General features: G+C 41.1%; 1 long non-coding RNA gene and 1 pseudogene across 2 annotated transcripts in view; one reads left to right on the top strand and one right to left on the bottom strand.

Moving 5' to 3' along the window:
* LOC116754719 overlaps window positions 1-12,165 on the bottom strand; it is a 173,325-nt gene that overhangs the window by 106,851 nt on the left and 54,309 nt on the right. The window lies entirely within an intron of this gene.
* Window positions 2,722-5,457, top strand: LOC116754716 (annotated as a pseudogene).

Genomic DNA, 12,165 nt, shown 5'->3' with positions numbered 1-12,165 from the left:
GAGGTGACAGGGCATCATGTTAGCAACTAGCTTTCAAGTGGCTCAGAAAACAAATGATGGCAATAGATATTCACAGAGATGCTTGCAGAGCAAATACATTAATAATTGGGTAATCTTGATGATGGGGATATGCTGTACTTTACTGTCATTGCAACTTTTCTGTACATCTGAAATTTTAAAATTTACTAAAATACCTTTTTTAAAAATAATATTTATAATATAAAATGGTTTGATGATTGGCATTTTGGCAAGGAGTTGGGAAAAACAACTGCATAGATTTCTAGGTGGGAAAGTATATAAAAGTGCTGTTTCTTATGGAGTGCTGTTTGTCACTCTCAAATTTTAAAATGCATATACTCTTTGACCCAGTAATTCTACTTTTAGGAATTAACGCTACAGATATATACACCTATGAATATGGGATACACTTCAAGTTACATGAAATGCAAATAATCAAGCACAAAATGGTGTGAATATATGACCATTTGTGTGAAAAAGGAACCATGCATACATGTTTACCTATAATTACTGATAATATCAGAGAATAGAAAAGAAGCTGGATGGCTAGGTAAAGTGGTAGGCAAGATACTTTGTCCATCATTCGAAAAGTAAAAAAAAAAAAAAAAAAGCAGAGATATTGGAGAGGTGGAGAATTGAGGCTATTTTTGGAATTGGTCTTAGGTTCTACCTCTTCATGGGAGGAACCACAATTTCCCCATTCCTTGGATCTGGACCTTGGCCAATTGAATGTGGTAGAACTGAAAGTGTGCCAACTCCAAGCCTAGGTATTAGACCCATGCAGTTGCCATGAGAACTTGCCTAGGGAATTTGGTTGGAAGATGAAATACATAGACCAGAGCCAGTAACGCCAGCTGAGACCATTCTAGACTAGCCAACAGCAAGCCAGTCACCAGAGTAAGCCCAGCCAGGACCAAATGAATTGCCCAGCTAAACCCAGCAGAACAACCCAGTGGACCCGTAGTCTTGTGAGTATAATAAATGGTTGTTTTAAGCCACTAAGTCTGGTATAGTTTTTAATGCAGCATTAGTGTGGCAACAGATTATACCCAGCATGAACCCCTTCTTATTGGGTCCTGTGTGAGTCTTGGTATCTAACAGAGCTACCTCCTGCTACAAATCTAGAAGTCCAAAAGTATATTCAACTTTTCCTTGTCATCTTGGTAACCAGGCATGGGCACATGACCTGGGCTCTGTTAATCAACTGCTTGCATATGAAATTTTGAATCCACTTCGCTGCATCTACTAATTAAAATGTCAAAATTCTCCAGTATCCTTATTTCTTGGTGTTGCTTGCTTCAGATTTATTGATGGTGGAATTGCCTGCTACGTGAGGTCCTAGCACTGATGCCTGTATCTTCATTTGTTTCTCTGGGGAGTTTTCAGCTCTGCCTCCATTTGTACATTTTCTGAGCCTGATCCTTCTGGCTCCTGAAAATTAGAAGGTATTGGGCAGTTCATGGAATTAAGTTTATTTTCTGTTTACAGGGGCCAGCGGGCCATTTTGTTTTTAGGCTGAACATCATTCATTTAGACTTTTGAAATTGATTAGTCAGGAATCTGCTGGTGTGGACATAGAATAGAGCTTCACATTGGTGAAGTGAGAGAAAGAAGGTAGGGGAGAATTTTAGGAGTGGGGATGGTATTAATGTGCCTCTACTTTATTCCCTTTTGAAACACAAGCAAAGAGATTAGCTCAGTATATCTCAATTACTATGATATAGTACAAGCAAAGTAGAGATCATTCATTGTGTGCCTTTGCATTGAAAAATTATACCAAGACTCAAGTCCTAGCAACCTTTCACATTAGGAATGACCAGGATTCAAGCTTTGAACTTTATCCCTAACCCATTACTTCCTTAGGTTTGTGGTTTATAAGTTTTGACCACTCTCACACTATCCTGAAAAGAAATTTAGAATCCCAAGTATTAGTGTACTTAAAGGCCTTCTATTGTCCCTGAAAAAGTGCTTTGGATATGGATATATCAAGTAACTCAGGAAATCTTGAATCAGACAAGAAATTGGATAACTACCAATTTTCCCATCTCTTGGCTGACCATTGTCTCCCAATTAGTTTGAGACTCAACAGCACTAGGACCCTGGCTAGGTTTCAGCTGGCATTGATTCAGTCTTTAAATCTCTCACATCTATCATGTCTCATTCCATAGCTTAGGCCCTCATCTCTCATCTAGATGATTACTGCAATGTGAGACAAGATTGGAGACGGACAGTCTGAGTGCTTAACAGGGGGCAGGCCTTCTGTGATTTGGGTTTTCTTACTTCCCACTGCAACTCCTGCCAATCCCAGGATAGTAAATAGACATCTGCCTGATTATACCAATTATTTTCAGAACGCCAAGCACTTACATGCTGTTCCTTATGACTAGCATGCCCTCCCCACTTGATAAATGTCCACTCATCCTTCAATTCTCAACTCAAGCATCACCCACTATGTCCATCTCCAAGTAGAGCTGACTTTTCACCTTCTCCTGCAGCCATGCTATCTATTTAACCCTATCCGTACTGTGGAGCATTGATTTCCTTGTTGTCTCTCCCATTGTTCAGAGTTCTCTTGTAACCCCAAGACATAGGCTATTGTACTAGAGTACTCAAAATAGCCAAGAAAGAAACAAAGAAGGAAAAAGACAGAAAGAGAGGGAGGGAGGGAGGGGGAGGCAGGGGGAGGGAGGGGGGGGAGGGAAGGGAAAGAAGAAGAGAGGAGAAAAGAGAAAGAAAAAAGAATCTGAAGTCCCAGGGGCTCAATTCTCTATTCTACAAAATAATTGTAAATGTTCATCCTGCCAACAAGAATGTCCCTGACGATTAAGAAAATACTTAGCAAAAGAGTGACAAGATGAAAATGCATGATAATTACTGCCTTGGATTTCAAAAATTATTCTCAAGAAATCTATCAATCACATTAGTAAGAGTCATTTCTTCCTTATTAACTATATAAGCTGAAAGGCTGGCAGGATTTCATGGAAATTTTATGATCACTGGCATCAGTCATGGTTTAAATCTGGCCTTGGATAAAGTTCTTGCCCTCTGGAGCTCAGTTCCTTGAATTGAAAGGATTGTATTACACTGCTAGGAATCTTTCTTTATATACATATATATATATATATATATATATATATATATATACACACACACACGTACACATATATACACACACATACATACACACATATATACACACACACACATATATATATATATATATATATATATATATATATATGTATCCTTAAATAGTTTTGTTGCCTTTCCAGTGAACAGGCTTACGGGAGCTAAAAACTGGACACAGCCAAGATTTTCATTACATGGAAAATGTTTAGAAAAAAATCATGATATCCATACTATCCAGTTTTATACAGCATTTAAAAAATACTGAAGTATAACTATATACTGATTTGGAAACCTGTCCATGTCCTGTTTAGTGGGAAAAAATATTGAACATGTGCAATTATGATCTTATTGATCAATTTGGACAAGATATCTGGATATAAGGAGGTACATATATGTGCATAAAAGTGCTTAGGGGAACAATCACCAAAACCAAAGTGTGTAATATATGAAGGGGGGGAGAAGACATTACAAAAGAAAAAGAATTGCAATAAACAATTCTATTTTGATTGATATAGTCCATTCAGGATGCAATAACAAAAAAACACAAACTGGATAGCTTATAAACATATTTCTCACAGTTCTGGAACCTGGGAAGTCCAAAATCAAGGCACCAGCATGGTCACATAGAAACTGCCGACCAAGAATAGTTTACCCAACAAAGTTATGCCTCAGAAATGAAGGGAAGAGAAAGCTTTTCTTAACAACCAAAAGCTGAGGGAATCCATCACCACTATACCTGCCTTAGAAGAAATGCTGAAAAAAGTTCTTCAAGTTAATATGAAAGGATGCTAACTACTAATATGTAAGCTCGTGAAAATACACATTGCACTGGCAAAGCTAAGTATATAGTCAGATTTAGAATACTCTAATACTATAATATGATGACATATAACCACATAGCTCTAGTTTAAAGGTTAAAGGACAGACTCTGCCCCTCCTGACAGGCGGTTGGTGCCCTGTCACTGCCCGCTCTGGCCATGGCTAGGGCCCTTGGCTTGTAATTTGGCGACCAAATCTCCCGAGGCAGCACTGGCTGTGGCGACCCCTACCTCTAGCGATGCGACAGGCAGCAGAAGCTGGAGGGCCCATCGCAGGCCGAGACTTCTCCTGGCCGTGCTCCTTCCTGGCTGCAGGTGTTGCTGGATGCTGTGCCAAAACAGGTGCTCCTTTATATCAGGCAAAGGTTTTATTACCAGCTCACAATCACCATTACAAACATTTGGGAGTGTTTGCTGCATTGCATGCTGTTCCCCGAAGGAGGGATACCTTGGGGATTGTATAAAGGGAATGGTGCGGTGATGATCCAAATCGTTCCCTATGGTGTGATCCAGTTTATCGCGTTTGAGCATTATAGAACGTTAATTACTACAAAGCTGGGAGTTTCTGGTCTGTGCACAGATGAATGGCTGCACCGATAGCAGGTTTAACAGCAGTTATCGGTACTTACCCTCTTCACGTGGTTAGAGTAGGCCTAGCGCATACCTATACAGGAATTATTCATGCATTCAAAACAATTTATGCAAAGGAAGGTGCCTTGCATTTTACAGAGGCCTGATGCCTGCTGTATTAGGAACGGCTCCTCGTGCAAGTATTTTTTTTTTTTTTTTTTACTTTTGGTACCTTTCCCATGTTCCCACCCTTCTTCACAGACCTTCAGACTACCCTAACATCTGAGATTTGAAAACTCACATAAACTTACATTATGGTGGTGCTGCTGGAGCAATAACACAGACAGATCTGACCCATTTGATGTAACTCATCAGTGAACGCAGTTAAGGACTGTTCTTCCAGAATTTGAAAAGTTCCATACCATGGAGGTCACTATAAATTATGTCTATACGGCAGAGAATTCAAAAGGATATCATGGTTTCTCTCAATTACATTCACTGTGTTCTTTCTCAAGCAGTTGCTTTTACAGTACATGAACTAATCAAGCAGGGTTTTCTCCTCAACTAAAAAAGGTTGTTGTGATTTCTTTTCCTTCCTCTTTGAGAGGGAAATAAAATGTTAATTTGGGGGGAGAACATTACTTGAAGGGGAATATATACCCTGTCGCAGGAAACCATGGGTATTTTAGCACTTGATTTTTTTATTCATCACAAAAGTGCTTACTTATACTTTTGGATGCCAAAAGTTATATCTTAGAACATTGAGAAAAATGTAAGCTGTTGCTGACTAAAAGTGTTATTTGGGGGGCTTCCCTGGTGGCGCAGTGGTTAAGAATCCGCCTGCCAATTCAGGGGACACGGGTTCGAGCCCTGGTCCAGGAAGATCCCGCATGCCACAGAGCAACTAAGCCCATGCGCCACAACTAAAGAAGCCACCACAATGAGAAGCCCGTGCACCACAACAAAGAGTAGCCCCCGCTCACTGCAGCTAGAGAAAGCCCACATGCAGCAACAAAGACCCAATGCAGCCAAAAATAATAATTTTTTTAAAATGTGTTATTTGGAAGTAGAACTAGCTTAAAATGGTTCAAGAGGTTGCCTTTAAGTTTACTTAAAAAAAGAAAAGTAGAGCTACCACTTGACCCAGCAATCCCACACCTGGGTATATATACAGAAAAGACAAAGTAAAAGATACACGCACCTCAACGTTCAGCCCTGTTTACAATAGCCAAGATATGGAAACAAACAAAGTGCCCATCAACAAATGATTCACTTAAGAAGATGTGGTGTGTGTGTATATATATATATATATATATAACATATACATATATATGTATGTACATATATACACACATACAATGGAATTATTACTCAGCCATAAAAAGGAATGAAATATTGCCATTTGCAGCAACATGGATGGACCTAGAGAATATTATGCTTAGTTAAATAAGTCAAAGACAATTATTATGTAATATCACTTATATGTGGAATCCAAAAATGATACAAATGAGTCTACATACAAAAGAGAAACAGACTCAGACAGAAAACAAAGGGGAAAGGGAAAGGGAAGGGGGAAGGGATAAATCAGGAATTGGGGATTAACAGATACACACTAGTACATGTAAAATAGATAAGCAATAAAGATTTACTATATAGCATAGGGAACTGTATTCAATATCTTATAATAACCTATAATGGAAAATAATCTGAAATATATATATTCAGTTATATATATACATATCACTTTGCCATACACCCAAAACTAGCTCAATACTGTAAATCAACTATAATTTTAAAAAGAGGTTGCCATTAGCTTTCTCATGCTATTCCAGTTTTTATTTATTTATTTATTTATTTGCGGTACACGGGCCTCTCGCGTTGCGGAGCACAGGCTCCGGACGTGCAGGCTCAGCGGCCATGGCTCACGGGCCCAGCCGCTCCGCGGCATGTAGGATCTTCCCGGACCGGGGCACGAACCCATGTCCCCTGCATCGGCAGGCGGACTGTCAACCACTGCACCACCAGGGAAGCCCGCTATTCCAGTTTTTAATTGTAATCATGATTTTCAAAGACTCTGGCGTCGGTTCTTATCATAAACAGGCTTGGTTATATTGCAGCAGAATCACAGAACTGAAAATTTAAGTTATATGAAGCATGCTTAGAAGCCAACACTGAAGTATTATTATTAATATTGCTCTTCTTGTAATTCTCTACTAAATAAAAGGACACTTTCTCTTCATTTCTTAATAAAAATTGTATTTAAAAAGTAGCTGTGGGCTTCCCTGGTGGCGCAGTGGTTGGGAGTCCGCCTGCCGATGCAGGGGACATGGGTTCGTGTCCCGGTCCGGGAGGATCCCACATGCCGCGGCAGCGGCTGGGCCCGTGAGCCATGGCCGCTGAGCCTGCGCGTCCGGAGCCTGTGCTCCGCAACGGGAGAGGCCACAGCAGTGAGAGGCCCGCATATCGCAAAAAAAAAAAAAAAAAAAAAAAAAAAAAAAAAAAAAAAAAAAGTAGCTGTGTGGAGACTCAACAATAAGAATTTTCAGGAATTGCACAAATGTCATTTCCAGTTTCTATGAGTGATTTAAATGTTTTTTAAAGTCGATGTATTGGGACTTCCCTGGTGGCACAGTGGGTAAGAATCCGCCTACAAATGTAAGGGAATGAGCTCAAGCCCTGGTCCAGGAAGATCCCACATGCCGTGGAGCAACTAAGCCCATGTGCCACAACTACTGAGCCTGTGCACCACAACTACTGAGCCCACATGCCATAACTACTGAAGCCTGCATGCTTAGAGCGCATGCTCTGCAATGAGAAGCCACTGCAAGGAGAAGGACATTCACCACAGCAAAGAGTAGCTGCTGCTCGCCACAGCTAGAGAAATCCTGTGCACAACAAAGACCCAACACAGACATAAATTAATTAATTAATTAAATAACTTTTAAAAAAAGTGTATTTCCCAAAGGCAGTAATAAATACTGGGTATCTCAGCTCTTAAAACAGATTAGCATTGTAGATTTGATTCTGTTAAATTTTTTAGTATGCACCAAATCATCTAAGTGGACTGTGAAATATCCACTAATATAGATGTGAACATCAAAGAACATTTCTAAGGTATTATGTCATGATACATCAACTAGTTCATCCCTGTAAAATAGTTTTAGTGCAATGTAAACTTAAGTAGAAATGTAAAATATGATTTGAATTGCTATCCTTTATACTAAAATGGTTTAAAATGTAAGAATTCCATTTGTTGTGTTTAGAGTACTTTTTATGTTTTATCATAAGCATGACTAAAACACAAGGCAAACAGTTATGGTTCTCTCCTCAGAAATAACAATTTGTAGAATAGTTTTCTAATGTCTTAAAAAATCATAAGTTGAAAGTCTTATTTCTGCTTCAATTTTTATTTTTTGCATAAAATATTTCTTGTCATACCTTGGTAAAAATTAGATGAACTGGTTTCACTTTCAAAGTTTTTAGTTTAAAATAAATATGTACCTTTGTATGATTTATAAGTGTACACACAGGTAAAAATACATGTGTTCCTAGAACTATTTTGTATATTTTAATTTCTGGGTTACAAATGTATCTAAATACTGTCATCAAATCTCAAGAAAATTTAAATGTATAAAATAAATATCTCAGGTTACCAATAGAAGGACGGCAGATTTTTAAAATAAAATTTTGCATTCTATGTCTGTTATAGAATACATAGGATATTAAAAATAAATTTTATTCAAAAAGGTTAAAGAGGAGATTGGTTCAAGATGGCAGAGTAGAAGGACATGTGCTCACTCCCTCTTGCGAGAGCATGGGAATCACAACTAACTGCTGAACAATCATTGAGAGGAAGACACTGGAACTCACCAAAAAGGATACCCCACATCCAAAGTAAAGGAGCAGCCACAGTGAGATGGTAGAAGGGGCAGAATCACAATAAAATCAAATCCCATAACCGCTGGGTGGGTGACTCACAAACGGCAGAACAATTATACCACAGAAGTCCACTCACTGGAGTGAAGGTTCTGAGCCCCACATCAGGCTTCCCAACCTGGGGGTCTGGCAACTGTAGGAGGAATTCCCAGAGAATCAGACTTTGAAGGATAGTGGGATTTGACTGCAGGACTTTGATGGGACTAGGGGAAACAGAGACTCCACTCTTAGGGCACACACAAAGTAGTGTGGGAGACTGAACCAGACCTACCTGCTAGTGTGGGAGGGTGTCCTGCATAGGCGGGGGTGGCAGTGGCTCACTGCGGGGAGAAGGACACTTGCAGCAGAAGTTCTGGGAAGTACTCCTTGGCATGAGCCCTCCTGGCGTCTGCCATTAGCCCCACCAAAGAGCCTGTAGACTCAAATGCTGTGTCGCTTCAGGCCAAACAACCAACAGGGAGGGAACTCAGACCCACCCATCAGCAGACAAGCAGATTAAAGTTTTACTGAGCTCTGCCCACCAGAGCAACACCCAGCTCTAACAACCACCAGTCCCTCCCATCAGGAAGCTTGCACAAGCCTCTTAGATAGCCTCATCCAACAGAGGAAAGACAGCAGAAGCAAGAAGAACTACAATCCTGCAGCCTGGGGAAAGAAAACCACATTCACAGAAAGATAGATAAAATAAAAATGCAAAGAGCTATGTACCAGATGAAGAAGTAAGTTAAACCTCAGAAAAACAATTAAATGAAGTGGAGATAGGCAACCTTCCAGAAAAATAATTCAGAATAATTATACTGAAGATGATCCAGGACCTTGGAAAAAGAATGAAGGCAAAGATCGAGAAGTTGCAAGAAATGTTTAACAAAGATCTAGAAGAATTAAAGAACAAACAGATGAACAATAAAGTAACTGAAATGAAAAATACACTAGAATGAATCAGTAGCAGAATAACTGAGGCAGAAGAACGGATAAGTGACCTGGAAGACAGAAGGGTGGAATTCCTGCCATGGAACAGAACAAAGAAAAAAGAATGAAAAGAAATGGAGACAGCATAAGAGACCTCTGGGACAACATTAAATGCACCAACATTCACATTATAGGGATCCCAGAAGGAGAAGAGAGACAGAAGGGACCCAAGAAAATATTTGAAGAGACTATAGTCAAAAAATTCCCTAACATGGGAGACAAAATAGCCACCCAATTCCTGGAAGAACAGAGAAGCCCAGGCAGGATAAAACCAAGGAGAAACACACCAAGATACATAGTAATCAAACTGACAAAAATTAAAGACAAACAGGAGAAAGACCTTCAAGATGGCAGAAGAATAAGATGTAGAGATCACCTTCCTCCCCACAAATACATCACAAATACATCTACATGTGCAACAGCTCCTACAGAACACCTACTGAACACCGGCAGAAGACCTCAGACCTCCCAAAAGGCAAAAATCTCCCCACGTACCTGGGTAGGGAAAAAGAAACAAGAAAAAACAGAGACAAAAGAATAGGGACGGGACCTGCACCAGTGGGAGGGAGCTGTGAAGGAGGAAAGGTTTCGACAAACTAGGAAGCCCCTTCACTGGCGGAGATTGGGGGGGGGGGGGGAAGCTTTGGAGCCACGGAGGAGAGCACAGCAACAGGGGTGCAGAGGGCAAAGCAGAGAGATTCCCACACAGAGGATCGGTGCCGACCAGCACGCACCAGCCTGAGAGGCTTGTCTGCTCACCTGCTGGGGTGGGTGGAGGCTGGGAGCTGAGGCTCGGGCTTTAGAGGTCGGATCCCAGGGAGAGGACGGGGGTTGGCTGCGTGAACACAGCCTGAACAGGGCTAGTGCACCACAACTAGCAGGGAGGGAGTCCAGAAAAAAGTCTGGAACTGCCTAAGAGGCAAGAGACCATTGTTTTGGGGTGTGCGAGGAGAGGGGATTCAGAGCACCACCTAAACGAGCTCCAGAGATGGGCGCGAGCCACAGCTATCAGCGCGGATACCAGAGATGGGCATGAAATGCAAAGGCTGCTATTGCAGCCACCAAGAAGCCTGTGTGCAAGCACAGGTCACTATCCACACCTCCCCACCTGGGAGCCTGTGCAGCCCGCCACTGCCAGGGTCCCATGATCCACGGACAACTTCCCCAGGAGAACACACGGTGCATCTCAGGCTGTTGGAATGTGACACTGGCCTCTGCCGCCGCAGGCTTACCCCACATTCCGTACCCCTCCCTCCCTGCAGCCTGAGTGAGCCAGGGCCCCCTAATCAGCTGTTACTTTAACCCTGTCCTGAGTGAAGAACAGATGCCCTCAGGTGACCTACATGCAGAGGCAGGGCCAAATCCAAAGCTGAACCCCAGGAGCTGTGCAAACAAAGAAGAGAAAGGGAAATCTCTCCCAGCAACCTCAGGAGCAGCGGATTAAATCTCCACAATAAACTTGATGAACGCTGCATCTGAGGAATACATGAACAGAAAACGAATCATCCCAAAATTGAGGCAGTGGACTTTGGGAGCAACGATATATATTTTTTTCCTTTTTCTCTTTTTGTGAGCGTGTATGTGTATGCTTCATTGCGTGAGTCTGTCTGTATAGCTTTGCTTTTACCATTTGTCCTAGGGATCTGTCTGTCCTTTTTCTTTTTCTTTTTTTTGGTGTATTTTTATTTATATTTTTTAGTATAGTTTTTAGCGCTTGTTATCATTGGCGGAGGATTTGTTTTATAGTTTGGTTGCTCTTTGTTTTTTTTCTTTTTAATTATTTTATTTTCATTATTATTATTTTTCCTTTCTTTTTTTCTCCCATTTCTTCTGAGCCATGTGGCTGACAGGGTCTTGGTACTCCAGCCGGGGTCAGGCCTGTGTCTCTGATGTGGGGGACCTGAGTTCAGGACATTGATATTACGTGGAGCTGGGAGGTCTCTGGTGGACCAAATGGGGAAAGCTCTCCCAGAAATCTCCAGCTCAATGCTAAGACCCAGCTCCACTCAACAACCAGCAAGCTACAGTGCTGGACACCCTATCCCAAACAACTAGCAAGATAGGAACACAATCCCACCCATTGGAAGAGACACTTCCTAAAATCATAATAAAGTCACAGACACCCCAAAACACACCACCAGATATGGCCCTGCCCACCAGAAAGACAGGATCCAGCCTCATCCACCAGAACACAGGCACTACTCCCCTCCACCAGGAAGCCTACACAACCCAATGAACAAACCTTACCCACTGGGGGCAGACACTAAAAACAACGGGAACTACGAACCTGCATCCTGTGAAAAGGAGACCCCAAACACAGTAAGTTAAGCAAAATTAGAAGACAGAGAAACACACAGCCGATGAAGGAGCAAGGTAAAAACCTACCAAACCAAACAAATGAAGAGGAAATAGTCTACCTGAGAAAGAACTCATAGTAGTGATAATAAAGATGATCTAAAATCTTGGAAATAGAATGGAGAAAATACAAGAAACATTTAATAAGGACCTAGAAGAACTGAAGAGTGAACAAACAATGATGAACAACACAATAAATGAAATTTAAAATTCTCTAGAAGGAATCAATACCAGAATAACTGAGGCAGAAGAATAGATAAGCAACCTGGAAGATAAAATAGTGGAAATAACTACCACAGAGCAGATAAAGAAAACAGAATGAAAAGAATTGAAGACAGTCTCAGAGACCTCTGGGACAACATTAAACACA

Source organism: Phocoena sinus, chromosome 5, assembly GCF_008692025.1.
Source record: "Phocoena sinus isolate mPhoSin1 chromosome 5, mPhoSin1.pri, whole genome shotgun sequence".
NCBI lineage: Eukaryota > Metazoa > Chordata > Mammalia > Artiodactyla > Phocoenidae > Phocoena > Phocoena sinus.
The sequence above is the reverse complement of the archived record's forward strand: the minus strand, read 5'-3'. Positions and strand labels throughout refer to the sequence as shown.